General features: G+C 38.9%; 1 pseudogene; it reads left to right on the forward strand.

The window, feature by feature from the left end:
• The first annotated feature begins 7,304 nt into the window (after positions 1–7,304).
• Positions 7,305–24,121, forward strand: part of LOC121967159 — a 31,546-nt pseudogene continuing 14,729 nt past the window's right edge.

Genomic DNA, 24,121 nt, shown 5'->3' on the forward strand with positions numbered 1-24,121 from the left:
CCCCAAGTCAACTTGACTATCTTTTTAAAAATTGTACTTTTATCAGTATCTTTGAATTTTGAATCACACTTAGATATTTTCCAAAATTAGCTGTTTCTTAATGAATTTTTACAGTAACTCTACACTATGCTTGTTTACCCTTGCTTATTTTTGATGAATGCCAAAGGGGGAGGGTTAGGTGGTTAAAGTTAGCTAAACCAAATTGAAAACACTAAAAACTAACTTTAAAAACCATGTACCTGTTTTAATTATTTTTGCGTCTTTTCACTAACTTAACCAGGTTGTCATTCTATCAAAAAGGGGGAGATTGTTGGTGCGGGTAGCACTAACGGTCTAACCTAGGTTTTGATGAATGACAAATAGGTTAAGTTAGGTTTATTGTTGATCTAACACTCTGATCGAGTGTGTAGGATAAGTCCAGACAGGTCGACGGGCTGACCGGATGTCTGGCACGAAGCCCAGCTAGGTCGACGGGCTGACCGGATAGCTGGCGAGAAGTCCAAGCGGGTCGACTGGCTGACCGGATGCTTGGCGAGAAGTCCAGCTAGGTCGATGGGCTGACTGGATAGCTGGCGAGAAGTCCAGACGGGTCGAAGGGCTGACCGGACGTCTGGCAGGTAAGTGAGGTAAGTCACTGGAGGGGAGTGACTATGAGGACGCGTTCCCAGGAAGGGAACATTAGGCGTCGATCCAGCTTAGATCCATTTCGGATATCTAAGTCGAGATCGTGACTAGATTCCGGTCTTGGAAAGACGGAATCTAAGTCATACTTTTTCTGTTAATTCATTGTGCTAACAATCTGTGTTGCAGGATATATTTTGCCTCGGACTAACCTTGTTTTGCAGGAGAAGGAATCTCGGAAAAAGGTGGTCCGGGCGCCCGGAAGGTATCCGGGCGCCCGGAGGTGAATTTTATCCAGGCCGAGTCGTCGCCACGTGGCCGGAGCAGCATATAAAAGAAGCCCCAGGGGTGGAGCTTCAATATCATCTCAGAATTCCCAGATTGCTTTGCTGCTCTGTGCTCCAGCGACGCTAACAAAGCTCCGACAACGCGCCCTTGCTCTTTAAGCTTTCTCTTCTGTCGGTATAGCTTTGTGTTTTGTTTCATTAGCATTTCTTGTACTCTTTTTGTAATCACATTCGAATTGCTTGTGATTTCCCAACGAAAGTGGTCAAGCACCACGGGCCTTCGAGTAGGAGTCGTCACAGGCTCCGAACGAAGTAAAATCAATTGTGTTCATTTACTTTTCCGCTGCGTACTTTTACACTCGAGTTTTCGAATCGATATTCACCCCCCCTCTATCGAACGATCACGGTCCTACAAGAAACACGTATATAAAAGATTACCCACTTTCTCATTTGGTTTGTATTACACAATAATTTATGTAGTAGAAACAAATGCAATAGTAAATTCTAAGTTTACTGACTCAAATGATTTTATACTTTGACATAACTAGTTGGGATATCTTGGTTCCATAATATTTTAAAAGCTTATCAAGAATTCACATGAACATCCATTAAAAAGCTAGAAGATTCTTAAATTTAATGAATTCTCATGTGTTGCTTGTTCTCAAGGAAAACTTATTATGCAACCTTCACTATTTAAAGTTGTAATTGAATCCAATGCCTTTTTAGAACATATACAAGACAATATATGTGGGTTTATTCACCCATCATGTGGACCATTTAAATATTTTATGGTTCTAATTAATGCATCTATAAGATGGTCACATGTATATTTATTATCAACTCACAACTTGGCATTTGTAAGATTGCTCACCCAAATAATTTGATTGAGAGCACAATTTCCAGAATATTCTATCAAGAAAATACATCTTGATAATGTTGGCGAATTTACATCTCAGGTATTTAACGACTATTGTATGTCTATTGAGATAACTGTTTAGCATCCTATTACTCATTGTAGTAAAAGGTGGAATCCGCCATCCCAACAGCCCCACACAGTTGACCTCACGACCATCTGTGAGGAGGTAAATCGGGAAGTTGTAGTTGACTAGTGTGGGGGAGGACTTTTTCCTCAATTTTACCAAGATTCGAACCCTTGCCCTATTATAGCAACTCTACCTTGCACTAGCCAACTCAACCTTGCTCCAGGGCAGTGTAAAATACCGCACCTAAATAATAATTAAATAATAAAGTTTAATAGGCGAAAAACCTTAATGGAACTTTTAGAAAATTTTAAATTTTTTTTGAAAATTAATTGGAGTTCGTATGATAAATTTAAGAGGATAAATCTATAAGTTTGATAAATAGTTGTTTAGATTTCTCAAAATTAGGAGTTGATTGATTAAATTACGCTAAAGTTAGTTAATTAAAGTGTAGCTGTTTTTCCCAATCACGCCAACTTCCTCAACCCTCCCGAACTTTCCATCTCGCGCCGCTGCCCTCTCCCCTCTCGCCCGATCGCTGCAAATCTTCGACCCCGAGACATTGGCGCCGTGCCACCAGTCGCTATCGTTCGCCACCGCCGCACCCTAGCCACTGGTCTTCGCCCTCACCTCGCGACGCCGCACCTCCGTCGGTCACGACGAGCCCCAGCCGCCGGCCTTGCCTCCTTCCCTTACCACAGCGGCGATCTCTCTTCCTCGCACGAGCATCCTCGGATGCTGCCGACCCCTCCTCCTCACGCCAGCACCAGAGACGCCACGCCACCGCCGGTCACGACGAACCCTAGCCGCTGGCCTCTCCTCCCTCACGCGAGCGTCGCAACCGATGATCTTCCTTCCCTTCTCCGCTGAGTCACAGCCGTGCCGTCTCTTCTCCTCACGCGAGCACCAGAGACTTCCTGCCGTGCCCTAATTTCGTTGAAGTGGGTTCCAGCCGGAGAGGAAGCGGTAGACAAAATCTTGGTAAGGCATTTCAGTTTTGGGGATTTAGTTGTGGTTGACGATGCTTGATTCTTTCAATTGATTTCGGAAGCTTGAGATCGATTGGGGATAGTTTTGGGTTTGAACAGCCATACTCTACATTTAAGCTTCTGGGTTTTTGGACAGACAGTAGCTGTTGTTTGAGTTAAGGATTCATTTGGCTACATATTATGTTTGTGGACGGTGGATAAAATTGGCTAGGGTTGAATAGGTTGTGAGTTAACCTCGGGAGATGTTCCTGCTATGGTTTGTTTCATGAAGATTGTCGTTGAAACATTGGTAAAATTTTTGGTGGATTTGAATGGTGTCATTTTTTTGCTATTCTCCCTGTTCTTCTTGTAAATCCTGGGCAGAATTGCCATAGTGGAGGTTTAAGGGTGAAAATGTAATCTAAAATTTTTTTGGGATGTTTAGGTTGCTTTGTTCCAGGTGATCATGGAAGGATTTGGGTGAATCGAGGTTCATAGTTGGATTAGGGTTTTTCCCTAATTAGGTTGGGTTGAGTTTAGCTAGTTGTTGTTTATGAAATTAGCTAAATTGTACAGTATATGACTTGCAGGACGTTATTTCGAGAAGAGCACGTCAGATTATTTGACATGATCTTCTATTAAAGGCGGGTACTTCTTACTTTGTCTCTTTAATTCTCTGGACTTAGTGCATGAGCTATTTTTGGATAAGAACTGTTTTACCTTGACTCCACTCTTATTTACTTACGCTTGATACTTCCACTCTAACCTTTGAGTTATTCGTTTTTATATCCATACAGTTTTTTGTTGTCATCTATGATATTTAGCATATACTAGATACCATGTTTGCATATTTTGATTGTTGTTAGTTATGTTTTGTATTGAGCATGCTGGCTTCCTGTAGCATACCTGATTCTTGTTTATATAGATATATATGATGACTGTTGCATTTGGTGCATCATATCATGGCAGACATGTCAACGACCAATTCTCCCTTGCGGTCGAGAGAGTCGTTGACCAGGGTCGCATCCTCGGCCACTCGATAGAGTGGTAGCTGGAGTTGATGCCGCTTGTCCTGTCGTGCCACACTCGGCCACTTGTAGTTGGTGGTAGCTGGAGTTGCGAGCAGCAGGGACCCCCTTCGCTGTGTAGCTAGTTAACTACTTAGCACCTGCCCACTCGGTCACTTGATAGGAGTGACGACCTTTGAGTGGTACAGTTGTCATCGATCCGACCTCTCGACCATACAGGGGTCCTGGTGCAGTGAGGTGGGCGGGGTGACCATCCGTGCATATGCTGTTATTATATTTGCTTTGGCTGCTGTTGTTTACATATGCTGTTATTGCTTACTTATGTTGCCGTTGCTTCTTGCTGTTGTTCACTTATGCTAATATGCTGCCTTATGTTGAGGTATACTCATTGTAGGTGGTTAGACCTTGGGTTATTTATTGGAAATGTTTATATATCTTACGCATTAGTTATGAGCAGTACTGTAGCAGATTAGTTCTACTCCCGACCTTTTATTACCTAGCCTAGGATATGGTTTCAGGTATGAGCATTGATTATGATTTTATTTTGTATCTGCTACTTCCCTTATGAGACTGTATTCTTTTTGACATTCTCTATTTGTTTATATATGTTCATGCACTATCTTTCCTTACCCGCTGAGTTCCAATACTCATCACCTCGCAAACTGGTTTTCTTTCGCCAGGTAGCAGTAGATGATTCATGGATGCTTGGAGAGATGTCGACTGTCAGTCTTGGGTCCTGCGTTATATCGGTTTTACTTCCGCTCTACTTGTATTTTTAGTATATTGGTCTGTGTTTGGAGTTTGATTCGTAGTGTTTTGTTTTCGTGATCTTGTGGTTGTATAAGCCTAATTGGCTCGTAAACTTTAGTTGTGGATTGTGGGTTTTCTCTTCGTTTTTTTTTCTACTGTGCTTATTTCCAGCCGTGTGGGCTGTTATTTAAATGCGTGGTTGTGTTTACTTCATTGTTGTCCAGCCGGGTAGGCTTAATATATTAAATTGCGTGGTTATGTTGTTTCTATTGTGTATATATTTCAGCCAAGTGTGGCTGATGTATATTTTGTATGTAGTAATGCTTTAGATTGTCACCCGTACAGGGGAGATGTTGTCGGATTTTTGTCTGGTGAGGACTCCTCTGGACGTGATAGGCTGCATCCTGTTACGTATGTTCGTACAATAAATGGTTTAGCTGAATCATTTATTAAACGCCTCCAGTTAATAGTTAGACTATTGATTATAAGAATTAAAATTCTTATATCCATTTGGGGGCATGCTATTTTGCATGCAACAACAATTATATGTATCAGGCCAACTAGTTATCACATATTCTCCCCTTTACAATTGACTTTTGGTCAAGAACCTAATGTTGATGTAGTTTGTACTAACGGTCCAACTCAGGTTTTGATGAATGACAAGTAAGTTTAGTTAGATTTTGTTGTGATCTAATCACTTGATTAAGTGTACAGGAGAAGTCTAGATAGGTCGACGGACTGACTGAATATCTGGCAAGAAATTCGATTAGGTCAACAGATTGATCGGATAGCTGGTACGAAGTCCAAATAGGTCAACAAGCTGACTAGATATTTGGTGAGAAGTCCAGCTAGATCAACGGGCCGACTGGATAGCTGGCATGAAGTCCAGACAGGTTGACGGGTTGACCGAATGTTTGATAAAGTGGAAAGTAAAGGTAAGTCCCTGGAGGAGAGTGACTAAGTGAGGACGTTGTTGGTGTAGCGGGGCCGGCAAGAAGGGAGGGGTGAATTGCCTGCAAAATAAGAACTACCCTCCTCGTACTTTCAACTCTAAAATAGCAAAAAAAAAAAATAATAGAAAGGAAAGAAAGAAGTTTCAGGGATTTGAATTGGTTACAACTTAGGTGATTGTTAATCCAAGGCGGTTGAACAACTCTATTAGAAACGTCTCCTTCACTGTAGGCGGAGAAGTCTTTTTACACACTAAGAAAATTTAGATGTTGGTAGGATTTGAATACAGAGTTGAATTAATAATTTCCTAACTCTAGGGGTCTTTATATAGCTCCTAGAAATCCTATCTCGAGTCTTGAGGGTGCCTCCAAAGTGGTTGCACGACCGGTGTCAAGTGGTCTTCTGCTTTTGCTCCGATGCGTCGACAATCATCATTTTCGCTCCAAAAGTTATTCCCTGTCAACACAAAATCAAACAAAGAGCATATCTCCGACAAAAGAGTAATTAATACTGAATAAACAATAGGAGAGATGATCGTGCGAAGAATATATACAAATAAAGCAAGTGAATGCGCGTTAAAACATACATAAACGATCATAATATCTATGCACATCACCAAGTAAATGCTATGTCGATCGGAGCGCATATACGGTTGTGCGAGAAATAATCTATTGAGCCGAGGGACGGCGAAGAAGAGCAATTGAGATCGACTGGGCGGGGAATCCCGACCGAGCGACTCCCCTGCTTTGCCAAATAGTGAGACCCCTCCTATATCCCGTAATACCCCTCTAGGAGATGATGCCGCTGACAATAGGGCATGACTAACAGGTAAATTATACGATAGAAGCTTCTACTGCCATGTCAGAGATTTGCATGCCTTATTAAGGTATGGTGTCAGAGATATTTTTTTGACATATTTTTTCATAAGACAGTTGGGAAAACGTGCCCGCGCCTTGTGAAGCATGCGTGTCGCCCACTGGAGCACTATATAAAGGGGGTATATGCACCGGTAGAGGTATGTGTTATATGTTATAAGTGCTTGTGCTCTCATTGCTGCTACGTTGTTCTATCGTCCTCATATTATTCTGGTGACTGATTTAAGTGTCGGAGGACCAACGTCGGGACCTCTTCCCTGACCCAGCACTGACGAACAGAGTCTTCACACGGTCAACCGAGGAGTCACATCCCCAGTCAACCGTCTTCATTGTTTTTGGGTAGGATCACTAAAGTATTGTTAATTTTAATCAAAAATCAACAACATTCAAAGCAAAAGAACCCAACTCTATTTTATTAAAAAGTGGTTACATTCATTTCTGACGTCCCTCACAGTCCATTCTCAGTTTATATAAAGAACGGTAAATCATGAGTTCAACTTGAGTTGATTAGGAGGTAGAAGGAGTTTTTTTATCCGAGAGCATATGCTCATCGGAAATTGATCTCTTATCCCATTGTAATAAGTGCTACTGTCTAGTCAACTGGCATCCATGGGGACTAAAAAAACCCAACTCCAAACTAAATAAAAGTGAGAGTGATGTACACCTTAAACTGCCATTGAAACATAGATGAAAGATACTTAATGTTTGTTTAAGCTTTCTTACCTCTTCTGGTTTGCAAATTGCAATTAAGCACAGGTCATTTATCATTAAAAAAGGAACAAGTCAACAGACCTATGAAACAAAGATATGGATTGTTTTTTGTAATCTCATTTGGTATTTTCTATTAATTTTTCACGGACTACATCAACTGAGATGAAATAATTCTAGTTTATTTGTTCAATCCAGTATAATATTAAGTACACCAACCTGATGTCACGAATGACACAAATGTGTTGCTTGCATTTTCTTTATGGTTTTTTCTAGCCTGCCATGAAACTTCACGGTTGACTTGACTTCATCCAATTGGAGCACTAGTCAATCTTCTTCCATTCCTCTGTGACATTAAACCAATTGACTGAGATCCCATAAACCTTAAAAGAATCAAAACTTCCAAGTTTTTCATCAGAAGCTGAGTAAATGGATTTCTTTCTGGAAGAAACCACTGGTATGCCATCCAACTTCACAGGCAATCATCTGCTAATCTTCCATGGTATCTCTGCTTTATCCCACCTCTGTTTCTTGCTTGGCCTATCTGTTGTGTGGTATTTGGGGCATTTTATGAGTAGCAGAGATTCTGAGAGACAGTTGGAGGCCAGTGGATTCTTGTTCTATAGATTAAGCATTTTCACTTCTATGAGCTTGGGTTTGCTTCATCTGCCTTTGAGTGTTTTAATATACTTATGGTATCGGCATGATTACATACTTTTCACCATCGAAGCGAGTTTGACAATCAGATCACTTGCATGGTTTGCTGCAACTGCCTACTTACTTGTTGAATTTGGTATCTCAAATGAGGAACGCTTTCCAACCTTCCTTAGGATTTGGTGGGGTCTCTTCTTACCAATGTCGTGTTCTTGTCTTGTGGTAGACATGCTTTATTTGAAGAGGCACGAAGCCATAAGGGCTTATCAATTGGTTTTTGATTCTAGTTCAATTATTGCTGGATTGATCCTTAATTATTCTGGATTCTTTGGTCAGAGGGTTTGGAGGACCAATCATGGAGAACCTCTTTTGGATGGAAGTAATAGAAATAGATCATCCACTGAGATTGGTTCTGGCCATTCTGCCAACTCACTATTTGAAAATGCTAGTATACTAAGCATTCTCTCTTTCTCTTGGATTGGCCCCTTGCTTTCTGTTGGTCATAAGAAGACATTAGAGCTTAAGGACGTTCCACAATTGGCTAGTAATGACAGTGTCCATACTGTTTTCCCAATTTTCAAAAGCATCCTTCAGTCTTATGCTCGTGCCACTGCACATTGCAGAATTACCTCATTCATGTTGGTTAAAGCATTAATCTGAACAGTTTGGGCCCAATACTTATTGGTAATATTCTATGCACTTTTATCTTCTGTGGCTTCATTCGTCGGTCCCTATCTACTAGATTACCTTGTTAGATATCTTAGTAGTGATCACAAATTGGCAAATCAAGGCTACATTATGGTTATGACATTCATTATGTCGAAGATCGTTGAGAGTCTTTGTGATAGGCATTTCTATTTCAGAATACTACAAATGAGAATCAGGGTCAGGAGCTCCCTTGTAGCTTTGATCTACCAAAAGGGTCTTATGCTTTCCAGTCACTCAAGACAGAGCGTTACTAGCGGGGAAATCTTAACCTACATGAGTACTGATGCTTCAAGGGTCGGTGATCTTAGTTGGTTCATTCTACATCTGTTGTCAGTGCCAGTGCAAATTTTTCTATCATTGTTAATTTTGTATCCTAGAATTGGCGTTGCTTCACTAGTTTCCTTAATGGCCACCTTCTTGGTAATGTTACTTAATATTCCCTTAACTAAGTGCGAACAGAATTACACAGAAAAGCTTATGAAGTCCAAAGATAATAGAATAAAAGCTACTACGGAGATCTTAAAGAATATGAGGATTCTAAAACTTCAAGCTTGGGAAATGAAGTTCTTATCCAAAGTAATGGAGCTGAGGAAAACTGAAACTAAATGGTTATGGAAATATGCGTGCACATCCGCTGCTGCAACATTTCTCTTCTCCTGCTCATCCATTTTTGTTGCAGTGGTGGCATTCGGGACTTGCATGCTTATGGGAATACCACTGGAGACAGGAAAAGTACTATCGGCACTAGCAACATTTAGATTGCTGCAAGACCCCATTTTTTCACTTCCAGATGTCATTTCAGGGCTAGTTCAGACCAAAGTTTCTGCCGACAGAATATCAACATTTCTCAATCTCGAGGACTTGCAGCACGTCGTGCAGAAACTACCAAGAGATAGCTGTGAAGTTTCTATCGAAGTTAGTAATGGAAACTTCGCCTGGGATCCGTCCTCTCAAAATCTTACGCTCAAAGAAGTAAATTTGCAAGTGCTGAAAGGAAGGAAAGTTGCAGTTTGCGGTAGTGTCGGTTCTGGTAAGACCAGCTTACTCCATTGCATATTAGGAGAGGTACCAAAAATTTCTGGAGATGTTAAGTTGTATGGAACGACGTCTTATGTTTCTCAATCACCCTGGATACTGAGTGGTAGCATTCAGGACAACATACTATTCGGCAAGCAAATGGATAATGTCATTAAGTATGAAAGAGTGCTGGAAGCATGTTCTCTGAAGAAGGATTTGGAAATCATGCCTTTGGGTGATCAAACCATCATAGGAGAGAGAGGCATCAATTTGAGCGGAGGACAGAAACAGCGGGTCCAAATTGCGCGCGCATTATACCATGATGCTGACATATATCTGTTTGATGACCCATTCAGTGCTGTTGATGCTCACACTGCATCCCATCTCTTCAAGGTAATACCTTCCTTCCACTTTGTTTATGAAAACAAACTACGGATGACTCATCGCTACTATTAAATATTAAATTAGAAGACACACTGTTCATCGGGTCGCAATTCAGATCATCCAAATGCATAAATAGAGGTGTAAATAACAATATAACAAAGAAAACTATTAATTAATTAATAGTTGTAATTTAGTTAATTAGGATACCATCTTGCCAAACAATGCATACACAATCTTTTTTTATCTCACCTATACCACAAAAGCTTCTTCTCAGCTCAACATTTGCATGAATAACCCAACATGGAGGGTGGTATTCTTGGCCTTAAACAAAATTAGTGTCTCTGGGTGTGATGCAGTAATAAAACATTTAGAGAGTAATCAAGAGGACCATGATTCAAATTTCAAATGCATAAGTTGTACTCTAAATTTATTCGGCAGACAAACTAGAGAAAAGAAGGCCTACCTATAACAATAATCGGGCACTTACATTATAAAGAAAAAAAAGCTAAGTGACTTAGTACACTATTGATTTAGGTCAGTTTACCTCCAATAGAAAGGAAATTCTTTTGCCAAGGTCCTCATTTTGTAGCAATTATTTGGAAGACAGACCGCCTTCAATATTCCCGGTCAGGTTTCGTGACAACTCTCAAGTTGAATCCAAGGCCTTTTAGTGGTAGTTCTTGGAACGTACACCCAAATTCAGCCGCAAGCTTCTCCCCATTTTTATCTCTTCAGCCAATTAGTAAAGTCGATTCTCAGACAACTCAAGTGAGAAAAACAAGCCAGTCCAATCATTGCATGTAGCAGCTGTTAAGTGCTTGCCTCTACAAGGATTAGGGTATCTTCAGCATATTGTGCTATTTCCTCACTTTTTTCACATGCCTCAAATTAATATGAGCTTTGTTTAGCTTCTGTGAAGTTTCTGTGCAAGAGGTCACTGAGGAGAATGAACAACAGTAGGGAGAGTAGATTTTCTTGCCTCAGTCCACATATATTTGGACCAAGCACTTGGAGTACCATTCAATAAGATTGTTTTTTTGCCACTTTGATAATGAGTTCTACCCGTCTAATCCATCTCGGAGGAAAACCATGAAATTTGAGCACCCAAACCGAGCTAGTCCAGTTGACTTTGCCCAAAACTTTCTCAAAATCCAGTTTGATCATACTGATTTCCTTTATCCTTTTATGGAATCAGTTAAAAATTTGCTTCAGAAATACAAACTGATTTTGAGCTTGATTTTGGTACTTTCTTACATAGTGGTTACAATGTCAAGTTTAACCAAAACAGTTAAACTTTCTTAACATGAATAGGGTTAAACCTTGTTCTCCATTTTAGCTTATTCAAAAAATTAAATTAATAAAAAAAATCACAAACCAAAGTGATGATTAATTGATTGTCATCTTGCACGCTTTGGATAGGGTGATTTTGCATTACTTGATGCCATCATTTTTGAAGCAGGAATGTTTGCTTGGACTCTTATCTTCAAAAACAGTGGTCTATGTCACTCACCAGGTGGAGTTTTTGCCTTCAGCTGACCTTATTTTGGTGAGCACTGCCTCATTTTCTCCTTTTCCCACCTGCTTTATCCTATCAAGTCTCAAATTACTTCTCAAACAGGTCATAAGAGATGGAAGAGTTGCAGAAGCAGGCACATACACTGAGTTAGTTGACTCAGGGACAGAGTTCATGCAACTTGTTAATGCTCATAACCATGCACTGGTGTCAAATGACTTGCTTGATCTTGATCCTCAGGCTTCCAGTAACTCTACTCAAGTTGGTCATTCAGATTCTATGGTCCCTAAAGAGAAGGAATCAGTATGTGAAGAGACCAATAGTACGTCCAATGAAGATAGTAAGAAGGGACAACTTGTCCAAGAAGAAGAGAGGGAGAAAGGGAAAGTCGGGTTTCAGGTCTATTGGAGGTATATTACGATGGCATATAAGGGAACTCTTGTTCCATTCATAATATTGTCCCTAATTTTCTATCAAGTCCTTGAGATTTGTGGCAATTACTGGATGGCTTTGGAAGTTCCTCTATCAGACGACACAGAGCCTCGTGTCAGTGGCTCGACACTTATATCTGTTTATGTAGCATTAGCAGTTGGGAGCTCTGCTTGTATCCTTGTGAGAACTATGCTCACTATGACTGCTGGATTGAAGACAGCAACACTGCTATTTAATAGCATGCATACATGCATTTTTCGTGCACCCATCTCGTTCTTTGATTCCACCCCAACTGGGCGTATACTGAGTAGAGTATGATCTCATGATATTGATTGATCTAACTAGTTAAATATTTTCTTGTAGTACTGTCTAATTTTCCTTTTTTTCCGTTGTAGGTATCATCTGAACAAGGTGGAGTAGATATGCAAATACCTTTTCTATTTTCATCATTTGCATTCCTAATCATACGATGCCTGGGGACTATTACAGTTATGTCACAGGTTGCATGGCCTGTTTTCATCGTCTTTATACCTGTGTTTTTTACCAGCTTTTGGTATCAGGTAAATGTCCTTAAACATTTCTACTCTAACAATGCTATATTTCATAAGTCAATAAGTTTGCCCCGCAATTACTTAGATTTGTGTTCATTCCCATCTGGAGATGAAAATTCTGAAGTCGGCAAGTTCTTATTTATTTCTGATCATTCATACATGATTTATCTTATTTTGATTATTTTAAAAAATGAAAAAGAAAGCAGTGCTCTAGTATGTTAATGTTCATAGGAACAGGATAAAGGAGAAGAGAAACAGAGAGGGCATAATTATTTTTTATTAAACTTTAATATTCTTGAAGTAAACACTGCAGTATATAGTTCATTCTTTTAATTTTGATAGAGCGGCAAAACTCTAAATCATTCAAAGATATGTTATTAATAAAAAGAGGGATAACACTAGAGGATTGAGTCCCTTTTGAAGATTTCCAACTAGACAAATTTGCATAAACTGGAATAAATTTGTAACCTAAAACTCGAAATCACCTACAAAAATGTTTTTAGTAAGAAGATGAGTTTACAATGAAGGCCCTTTTAAAGATTTCTAACTAAATAAATTTGCATAAACTAAAATAAAATCATAAACTAAAACTCAAAGTCACCTAGAAAAATGTTATTAATAAGAAGATGAGCAATGGAGGATTGAGTCCCTTTTAAAAATTTCTAACTACACAAATTTGCATACTATGAAGATGAACAACAGAGGATTGATATCTAATAAATGGATGACCACTTCTTATTCTATGATAATAGTTTTGGAATTAGGATTTTCAACGCTTGATCATTATTATATATAAAATTCAGAAAAAATAAGACAATTAAAATAAAGAAAAATTATATAAATTTAATGATATATTGGCCTGCCCGAGTGAGATCTGTCCTAGAACATGGCTTGCACAAGTGAGATGCCTTGAAGAAAGGTACGTTGAGGATTACACAAGACTCCAACCGTGTACTCACTTTGAGAATATCCCCGATTGGAAACATCCCTATAACCAATTACACAAGACTCCGACCGTGCACTACTTTGAGAACATCCTCGATCGGGAACATCCCTATAATAGGTTATATAAGACTCTGTGCACTCAATTTGGGAACATTTCGACCGAGAACATCCTCGTAATAGATTATACATGACTCCAGACGTGCACTCACTTTGGGAACATCCCCGACCAAAAACATCCCGTAACATTATAGGGCTCCAACCATGCACTCCCTTTGAGAATATTCTCAACCGGGAACATTCTCGTAATAGGTTATACTCTAGGAGCATCCCCAACCCAGAAGATCCCCATAACAAGTTATACACCGAGAGCATCCTCGATCGGGAATGCCCCCTTAACATGTTATACTTTGGGAGTATTCCCGATTGAGAATATCCCCACTATAGTTCACTCACATCATGGGAATATGTCGACCTATCGTTGTCGAGTTGAACCCCTCCGATATGGATCCTTGACCATTCTTGATAACTATGTCTCTGACACAAAGTTGTCAGTAACTACCACTAACAAGATAGACGGTAATATATGGGACTTACAGCGATCGTCCGAACATTGTCAGACGTATAGTGTCAGCGCTATGCCTCTAACACAACTTCATCCCATGGACTGGTCATAGGCTAATGTGGTGGTCCACGTGGATAGTCATTAGTATAAAAGGGTAGGTGAAGGTGGGTGAAGGTAAGCGGAGATGCGCACACAAAAACGCTTTTTCTCTCTCATTCTCATCTTGTAGCCTAGCGCTGACTTGACCATCAGAGGGGTCATATTGATCATCACCGATGCCCGCTAACTTGTGTTTACACACAGATTCCGGACCAGCTCGAGTAAGGGGAGGTGAAGGCTCTATTGGTCCAAACCCATGTGGAGGGGCGACATCATTTTTGGTGTCGTCTATGGGAAGGAGAGTGAGGATGAGGATGGTGAGTACGAGTTTAAGTTTTGATGTTTGGATAAAGAGTTTAAGTTGGAATTTGATAGAATCATGTTGGACTTAGTGGATATACACATGCAGATGACTTGACGTAACTAAGGTCAATGGTTACCCAATAGATCAAGGTCTAAAGAGAATGGAGAAGCATGACATGGGATATTTGAGGGATTCCACATGGCCAAGTGTGTAGTACGCCTCCATTCGATGGCTCAGTGGAGGCACACTACATAGGTGAAGCATGAAGGAAGGTACATGGAGCAAGCTAAAGGCTCAGTGTATCTGAGGCAAGTAATTTGATGGGAGACAACCTAGTGGAAAAATGATGGTAAGCTTTTCTAAGTTGTGAGTGTTGAGAGACTTATTCTTTGGGCAAGGGTCAACTTAGGTGATACTTGATCATTAGAATGATCATAATCAGGTTCCAATCAACTGGAACTAAATTTAATCAAATGGAGAGTTAAGTTGACTAAAAAATTGACTCAGATTGAGCAACCAATGAACATAATGATTTTATTCATGGTTGGGCAATCAACTGAGCTAGAGTTCTTCAACTGATGCTATAATAGGAAATTAGCTGAAAGGAGTTGTTGATTTGACAAACATGAGTTGAAATGGTCGGTGGTGTGTGCAAATTGCAAGTGCATTATTGTCGTCAAGTAATAAACTACCATCACTAGGACTATTAAATCGAATACTAATCCAAATTGAGAAGCAGGCTATCTAAATTAGTCGAAATCGAGAAAATCGTATGAGAAAGAAAATGAACTAAGAAAGCAAAAAGAATTTGTGGGGAGAATCGATTTGAGAAAGCAATTCTAAGATTTCAATTTCATTACGATGGTCGTTGACACCCTAATTATTTTTTCATTCTTTTACCTCTATGTTCTATAGTATGAAGGTGGTCTATCCCAGATACTCATATCTCATTTCGAATAATATTAGTGTATTTATCCAAACGCGGTGCATAATTTAAGGGTAACCTTACTAGAACGGCTGCTTTATTAGAGAAGCTCCTGTCACGATGCCTCATGGTCCCCTAGATGTTATCTCGTACTTTGTGACGTCAAATCGGAGTAGACCCATTAAGTTCTATGATAGTCAATAGTGCCCTCATGAGGTTTTGAAATACTTCATGAACAACCCCTTAAGTCTCAAACTTTAGGGGTCTAAGAATTGAATTCACCTTTCGGTCCTTCCTCGCATCCCGTGGGATATGAAAATTCATTCTAGTGTCATAGTCATATATGCATGCTAAAGTCGGATCATAAATTAAATACGTTATGCGATAAAAAGAGTTGAATTAAACAAAACAAGTGTCAAGCATTACATTGAGCCACTCCCTAATTCTAGAATTAAGAGATTACTCCATGGAAATGGAGGTACAAAAACAACATGAAGAAAAGTGTTTTACAACTCAAATCAAGGAAAAAAGAGAGAGAAAACTTAGTCGTGGTTGTCTTCGACATGATCTTCCAGCTCCTTGATGGACAGAATCTGGATGGCTCCTTGGAAAAGGCTCTCTCCTAGGGTTCCTTGTCACAAGGAAACCCTTGATAGGGAAGGGGAGAACCCCTTGATCCCTAGATGCCTCCAATAGATGCACCCTTGGTTCTTTTATAGCCTCCAAAGATACCAAGAATTAACAAACTTTCCTTAAAAATTAAAGGTACTTCCTAAAATACCAAATTTCCTTAAAAAAAGGGGGTTGCCGCCACATGGTCCATGACCGTGTTGGGATGCATGGCCTGGCCGCGTGCTATGCTGGATGTCTCCTCAGTGGGTAACAGAGAAAAGCATTCTGGAAGTCCTTTTGCTGCTTTGTTTGCTTGTCTTACTTCATAGGTGGTGCACAGTCATGTCAGGGGATGACTGCACCATGCTAGAATGCACGCTCTGAGGCTATTTTGACTTCAATTAAGCCCTGAATTCACTTCCTATCAATAAAAATGCACAAAAAATAGTACTTCGAACTAAAAGAGTAAAAACAATGCCAAAGAGATGAAAACATGAAAAATATGCTCATGTGATGAAACAAAATGCATGCAAAATAATATCGACAACTATGCACGAAACACACACACATTAGTGGGATAACTAAGGGTTACATAGCTCATTCGACTGATGGTGGATTCTAGTTGACTCAGGTAGTGATTGTTAGACTTAGGTTGAAGCAATCATAGGTACCATTGTGGATCAAGTCGATTGATCGATAATAGATCAGCTAACAATAATCGAAAAATGAAGAGGTGATGAAGGCTATAAAAGGGACCAAAGCAGAGGCTTGAAGGTTGGCAAAATACAATTGGTTAAATTCTATTAGAGCTTCTCCCATGCACTCATAAGCTTTCTCTGGGAATTCATCTTGTAAACTTGAATGTTGCAAGAGGTTTCTCCACCTCCGGTACTTCACCATGAAAAAAAAATGATAGTGACTTTTCGAGAGTGACTCGTCGATGATTCATAGGTTGTGGAGTATGAACAAGGGTTTTGAATCATGTAAAGGTTCGTGTTAGCGATTACGATATGATTACATTTATGTTTTTTTTTTTAATTCCATTGCCTAACTCATGTGTGACCTTCCCAAGCATTAGCAATAGTAGTAAGAATTTGTATTTGCCGGTGCAATCACTATTCAGCCCTCAAGTGTATTTATCCATTCAACATAACTAATTCCAATAACATTTCCTTCACTAATTTGCAATGTACCAATGACTAGTCTTTTTAGACAACTCAATAGTTATTCATTTGACTAAATCCATATTAGTCAATTGAATTGGATAAGACATATCTACGTTAGTTATGACAATAAATTCATTCACCAACAAATACTTTTTGAAGCAACTCAAGTCGTCTTTAGTTGACTCAAATAAAATAAAAGCAAATTTTTTCTAGAAGTCAACTATCTAGTCGGCACAAGTCACTTAAGTTGATTGACATTGCTTTCTCTCAAATTAAGCTAAAATAGAACCTTTCTATCTATTAGCGGAATGCTTGCAGCCAAGTACCTAGTTGATGCAATTGTTTAGTAGACAGAATCATACTTTAATCGATTGAATCTACTTGAGTATCTCAACTTTACTTAAGATATAGTTGATATACGAAATCCGCAAGTGTACAACCATCGTCCAGTAATAAAATATCGTCTACTAAGACTATAGATTGAGTACTTATGTGAATCGCGAAACATGTTATCTAAATTAATCAAGATTGAGAAAATCGAGTAAAAAATAAATCGAACTAAGAAAGCAAGAAGAATTCGTGGGGAAAATCGATTTGAGGAAGTAATTTTAGAACTTCAGTTTCGCCACGATAATCATTGAGACCCTAAATGTTATTCACTCTTTTACCTCTGTGTTTGATAATTATAAAGGTGGCCTATCCCGAGGTACCCTCTATCTTCTTTTGGAATACTATTGGTGTGCCTACCCAAACGCGATGCCTACTTTCAAAGTAATCTTAATAAAACGACTGCTTTCTTAAAGAGGCTTCTATCACGATGCTCCATGGTCCTTTAGGTGATGTCTCCTACTTCATGACATCGAATTAGGGTAAACTCATTATGCTATGTGATAGCCAACGATCCCCTCGTGAGGTTTTGAACTACTTTTATGAACAACCCCTCAAATCTCAGTCTCTATGGGTCGGAGAATTAGGTTCATCTCTCAGTCCTCCCTCTGGTATGAAAATGCACGCTAGTGTTGTAGGCATGTATACATAATAAAGCTAGATCATAAATCAAACAAGTCATGTGATAAGAAGACATGAATAAATATAAAATAAGTGTCAACGATTCATCGGGCTACTCCCTCTTCTTAGAATTAATTAAGAAAACTACTCTATGGAGATGATGAAGTTACAACCAAAAGACATAATAGAAAGCATTATACAACTCAAATCAAAGAGAAAGAGATAGAAAACTTAGTTTTTGATGTTTTAGTTGTTTGGAAAAACTCCAAACTCTTGGGATGATGAAATTTTAATGGCTCCTTGGAAATAACTCTCTCCTAGGGTTCCTTGTCACAAGGAAACCCCTCTGATCCATCAACATGAGCCCCTTGGATTCTTTTAAAGCCTCCAAAACCTTTCAAATTTGTTGAAGCCTTTTAAAAATACCGGGGTTCTGCCACTGTACCACGACCATGTGGAAAACACTACGGAGTCATGTCAGCTGCGAGAAGTCTCCTTGACGAGCAATAGTGAGCCTGACATGGCATGCCTGTGTTTTCCTCTAGAAGTCTGATCGTTAATCTATTTTGTGCCTAATTTTTCAAATGATGCACAGTTGTGTTAGGGGACATGGTCAGACCCTGCAACATGCTGGAAAATCATGTTCTAAGGCTCTTTGTCTCTATTTTAGCTTTGAATTCACGTTCTATTAATAAAAACATGTAAAGAGTTGATCTTCGAACAAAAGGATGCAAACAATGCAAAAGTAATTAATGTACGTCAAATATGCTCGTGCAATGGAACAAATGCATGTAAAATAGTATCAAAACATATGTATAAAACACACACATCAAATACCTCCAGACTTAAACTTTTGTTTATCCTCAAACAAAGCCTGCAATCTAAACTTGTGTATAAATGATACATCAAAATCCCTAGCGAATTTATCAAATCCTATCAAATAGTTTCATTAATGAGCAGAAGCATACAAACCATTTTAATGTGGCCTAACATGTGTTCTATGTGCGCAGCACAATGTGACTTGACTTTCAAATATCTATAAGTACCCTGGATTAGTTTTGATGTGATCAACCGGATTAAGTTAGGTCCTACGATTTTAATACCTTGTGTCTGAGTGTGCAGGAACTTAGGAACACAAGAAATTAAGCGGAAGACGTAGCTAGCAAGAAGGATGGTACGAGAAGCGAGTCGACGGGCTCGGTGCATCCGCTAGTGGACGAGAAGGATGTGTGCGACGTTTGAGGGACGAGAAGTCGGGGAGGAAGCCTGCTCGAGGAGAAGACCGGAGTTGGGTTTGAGAGAGCTCAATTACGGATGACTGGAGTGAGAAGGATCAAAGAAGATCAACTTTAAAGTTGATCTTGAAGATTGGAGGTGCCCCACTTATATGGAGGCATCTCCTGCAAAGGTGCCTTAGGTTCATGTGTAGGCGCCTCGAATGAAAAGGTGCGAAGACGCCTCGAGCTAGCTTGGAGGTGCCTCAAGCAGAGGCACAGAGGTGCCTCCAATGACATTGAAGGCGCCTATGATCAATCAGAGTCATTGGCTAATCGTTGGAACGTGGATAAAACTTTATCCATGTTCGAGGCACCCTGGATGGCTTTGGAGGCGCCTCCAAGTAATGGTAACTTTTTTCAAGAGGCTATAAAAAGTCCCCTGGAGCTAGGAATTATTTAACAATCACTGTATCCATCTTTCTAGTAATTCCTGAGTTTTTAAAGTGTGTAAGAGGCTTCTCCGCCTTCAATGAAGAAGATTTTTATTGAGCTTTCAACCGCCTTGGATTAACAACCTTTCTGATTGTAAACCAAGTAAAATTCCTGTGCCTCTTTATTTTATGTTATTTATTTTAATTATTTAATTAATTTGATTATCCTTGCTAAGCAAAAGAAAGAGATTTGGCTAAATTTTTTTCAGGCTATTCACCTCCCTCTAGCCAGCTAAACGCGGTCTAACAATATCAACTACTAATCCTAGTCATTTCATCATGTCACTGTGTTCTCAAAGTCTCCAGTGCAAAGTTGTTACCTTCCTCAAGGACTGTCCCCCCCCCCCCCCAAAAAAAAAAAACGGTTTGTATTCTCTATACAAGGTCTCAAAGGAGCCCTCGACGTTGAGAGAAACTGACCATTATTTTTCCATTAACTCGGGATCCTAAAGGGTCACCTAACTTGATTTTTCCCAAATCACTGTGTCTCAAAGGGGTACCATGTTGTTTCCACTCATGAACAAACTCAAGTCTTTTCACCAATATTCTCTTTTTTTCCATCACACTTTAAAAGCATAAATATCTCTTTTTTATCAACTCTGTTTTTTAATGAGATCATGACTCGAGTATTTCTCCAGTGGCCAAATGTAGTGGGGTCCTTTAGGAAACCAAGGTACTAGTCCAATTGTATAATTCATACTATTTTTAGATAAACAACTATCAAAATCAAGTATAAGTGAAAATAAGATGCTAGTAAGTAGACCAACACCAAAATTATCCGACTCAACAATACTCATGTCATGCTACCATGGATAGGAAAAAACATAAATCGCTAAAGATACGAGCATGCTTTTCACAAAAACATAGAGTTAATCATGTTAATGTTGTACTGTAAAGAACAAACAAATAATGAATGATGGCATGGTACATGTGACAATGTAACAAACAAACATGATGATGAGATGAAAACATGATGAAATAAGCAAACAAAACACACTAACAAAACCCTAATCCTAACTAAACTAACTAAACCCCCAGACTTGAATAAAGCATTGCCCTCAATGATAACAAAATCTATTGTTAAGGAAATGGAAAAAGAGGGAATTTAGAGAGGTTACAAATGATGAGTGTTAGGTGTACAAGTCATTCATCTGTTGGCTTTGATCTTCTTCCTGTTGATAATGATGTCAAGGGATGTGCAGATCTCTGAAAAGGTGTCCCCTTCTAGATGATGTACTCTTCCCCTTCGGTCACAAGCTTGAGCCTTTTCTACGTTGTTGCTTTGAAAACATTATACCTTGATTATAAAGTATGATCCTTCAAAAAATTTTAAATGATGTTTTTTAGGCATAAGACTCGGTCGTTATGAGTTCCACATTGTAGATCTCTAAACGAGCTTCTATTTGATAGGTTGTAAGCCCTGGGGTTTATCCCCAGTCAAAAGTTATGACCTCTTAAAGTTGACCTCATCAAGTCAACACGGGTGTGCTTTTCCACACGACCGTACTTTTTCACATGACTAGGCTATGTTTCTTGCCAAAGCCTTTGAATTGCCATGATTGTTATGGGGTACAGCCGTACTTTTCCACACGACTAGGCTGTGTTTCATTTTGGAATTCCTGCCAAGCTCGTAGTAGTTGCCACAACCCTGAAAAAAATCAAAACAAAAAATAAGATGAAGAAATAAATGAAAAAGAGCTTGGGTTGCTTCTGAAGAAACGCTTGTTTTAGGTCATTATCTCGAACTTTGTCAGTTTTAACTTGGAGCTTTTGGCTTGAGGGGCTGTGTACGCCCCTCCCTTATGGAAATCTTCATCTAGAAGCCCAAGTTTCATCCTTGCTCGTGCCGGAATGATGTACTTGTTCATTTTTCTCATATCATCATTTGGTTTTTTTCACATGATCGCTTAACTTCAAAAGATCATCTAACGGTCATCCATAGGTTTCTTTGTCCACCTTCAACAAACTATCAACCCTGTAATAGATATTCTCAACATACGATCGATTAATGACCTTAAATAAATCGACTTGGTGGTACGGGTAAATAAATCGACTTGGTGGTACGGGTACAATCAGAAATGTCACTACAAGGCTGAGTGCCCAAACACAAAGGAGGTTAAAAAACAAAGAAAGAAGAAAGCCCTAAAGGCGACATGGGATGAGTTTTCATTAGAAGAAGCGGATGAGGAGGAACAAGCTCAAGCAAGCTTCTTGGCGCTAATGGAAAAAGAACAAATGGGCGAATCCGAGTCCTAGCCCGAGTTTGAGTTAAGCCATGAATCTGTATCCGATCCAAACGAACCAAACCACAAGGTAAACTCTACCTTAGATGAAAAATTGTATGCCATGCATGATTTCTTGTTTAACTAGAAAATTAGCTAAGTCGAAATTATGGGCCAAGTCACTCCTTAAGGAGATAAAAGTCCTTGAGGAGAAGACTAATCCTAGTCCTTCAAATGACCAAGTTTAGGATGGAACCTCAACTCAAGTTCAAAAATTTGAGAAAGAATTCCCTTTTGAAAAGTAAGTTGAAGAACTTAAGGGATCGTTAGAACAATTCACATCAGGTTCCAAGTACAGGAACATGATACTTAGAACTTAAAGAGTCGTATACAACATATCTGGACTTGGATTCAAAGCTAAGACTCTATACAAGTCATATATGCCTTTACTTAATCGAAATGCTAGAAAACGAGTCTAATCATGAGTTCCAAAATAGTTTAATTAATCAAGTATGCCAAAATCAATATTGAATCCTCAAGGATCAAATTCATTATTTGGATAGACCTTATCAAAGTTGTGATTCAAGGGAGCCAATAGAAAAACCTAGCCAATAGAAAAACCTGTTTTCTCTATTATATAAATTGCATGCTTGATTGAATTAATTAGTTTTTCTGTTCTATGCATGTTAATGCTTAATCTAGGAAGACTAGATAGGAAAAATGATTACTTGATTTTTGACAACGTAATATCAAGTCACAGTGAGATGATAGTACATTAGGGAGACTTAGTCTAAGTGTGTCCGGGTTAGATAAGGAGCATCTAACTTAGTTCACTCAGTTAAGAGAAACTAATTGAAGCTACCTCACTACATTCTTAACTAGTTAAACCAGAGTTTTTCATTAAATTGGCTAAGTGTACAATTCTGGAGCTGACTTTGTCTTAAGAAGTGGTCGTTGATCCAATTAAGAAGACCTCTGTGACTCGCCACGACCTGGAAGCCAACTTTAAAAATGTTCACTTAATTGACTTAAGGTTAAACTTGAATCTAACCCAAGATCAAATAATCTTCAAAATTCAAATTAATTTTAAATCAAGTAAAATTGAAAACCATCTCATAGAACTCATAGGACTAACTTGTTTGATAATTTAGAATGAGTGAGATGTTAAGTTAAAATCAACAAACTATTCATTACTTGCATGTGATTACTCAATTTTTAGGAATAAGGATCTGGCTAGATAGATAGAATAGAAATATTTTATACTGTTATATTATTTTCATTTTTTTTGGGAGGTCTTACCTTAGAAATCATGAACTTATAAACTTAAGCAACCATCATCATCTCCCAAACACCTTAGGTTAGCTTGTTTGTGTACTAAGTCATATAGATCGGTGTGAGATGCATAGGTCCAAGTCCAGATTTCAGATGCTTATGTTAGTGCATCAATATAAATCATGGCTAAAAATATCAAATTGATCAAGTTAAGTGATCCCTCAAATTCACAATGGATATTTTAGTACTTAACTTGACTAACCTATTAAAGGTTTCTATCTTATGGATGGCCAAGCTAGAAACAAGAGGTTAGACATTCTTTTTAGGACAACTTTTAGATGAAATAATACTTTATTAGATTAAAATTTATTAACTTTTGGTCCACCAAAAAGTCATTTCGGGCTACCTATTAACCATATGAAGACCACCTAAAGACCACATGTCACAAAAGACAAAACAAGACCTATCGGTAGACTGATAACCCTTATCAGTAAACCGAACCTAGTTAAAAAGTTGACTGTCAAATTGCCAATTTGACCATTTGATTTAACCTATCGGTAAACTAATAACCTATAATTGGTAGACTGAACTGCATCGGTACCCTAAAAAGCTACAAGATGACCTTGACCATTCACCCATAGGTAGTCCAATCTACACGAATCGGTCGACCTAATGACCTCAAGAATCCAAAAAGTTTCATTGGAAATTGATCAGTTGACTAAACATTTATGCGTTCGATCTACTAAACCTCTCATCGGTAGACCGATCCCGCCCTATAAAAATAGTGGTCGGTTAAGGTCGACCTCATCCCAAAAACTCTTTCTTTCCTCGTTTCTTAAGTTGTCGACCCAAAACCTCAAGCCTCAAAGCT

This window comes from Zingiber officinale, chromosome 3B (genome assembly GCF_018446385.1).
Source record: "Zingiber officinale cultivar Zhangliang chromosome 3B, Zo_v1.1, whole genome shotgun sequence".
Lineage (NCBI taxonomy): Eukaryota > Viridiplantae > Streptophyta > Magnoliopsida > Zingiberales > Zingiberaceae > Zingiber > Zingiber officinale.